Here is a 725-nt window from a genome sequence, read left to right as displayed (position 1 = left end):
GCCGAGGAGGGAGCCCCGCAGCCGCAGCCTATGGAGAGGCCAGGTGCGCCCAGGAGGTGGGGAGATACGCCCCGCGGGCCCGCGCCCGGCTCCGCCCTGCGGAGGACAAAAAAGCCGAGGGCGCCCTCTCCCAGGTTAGCCTCAGCTCCGGCACAGAGGTTTCTAAGCAGCATGCAGAGAGTGGCTTTTTTAAAAAAGGACCTCTGAGCGCATGCGGCTACTAAAAAGTGCCCCTGAGAGCATGCAGAGTGGCTTTTCAAAAAAGAGTGCCTCTGAGAGTGCATGCAGAAAGTTGCCATGTATTTTAAAAGATGCCTCTGGGTGCATGCAGAGAGTGCCATTTTAAAAAAGTGTGTCTCTAAGCACATGCAGAAAGCAACTTAGAAACCAAAATGCATCCAATTGGTCACTGTGGAATGGAGTGGGTAAGAGAAAAAGGTAATGGACCCCTGGACAGTCAAGTCCAGTTAATGGCGACAATGGGGTGTTGCGCTCATCTCACTTTTCAGGCCAAAGAAGCCTGCATTTGTCCACAGACAGCTTTCCAGGTCATGTGGCCAGCATGACTAACCGCTACTGGAGTACAGAGGACCGTGACGAGTGTCAGAGCACACGGAAATGCCATTTACCTTCCCGCTTCAGTGGTACCTATTTATCTACTTGCACTGGCATGCGTTCAAACTGCTAGGTTGACAGAAGCTGGGACAGAGCAACGGGAGCTCACC

The sequence above is a fragment of the Zootoca vivipara genome, chromosome 6 (assembly GCF_965207765.1).
Source record: "Zootoca vivipara chromosome 6, rZooViv2.hap1.1, whole genome shotgun sequence".
Taxonomy (NCBI): Eukaryota; Metazoa; Chordata; class Lepidosauria; order Squamata; family Lacertidae; genus Zootoca; species Zootoca vivipara.
The sequence above is the reverse complement of the archived record's forward strand: the minus strand, read 5'-3'. Positions refer to the sequence as shown.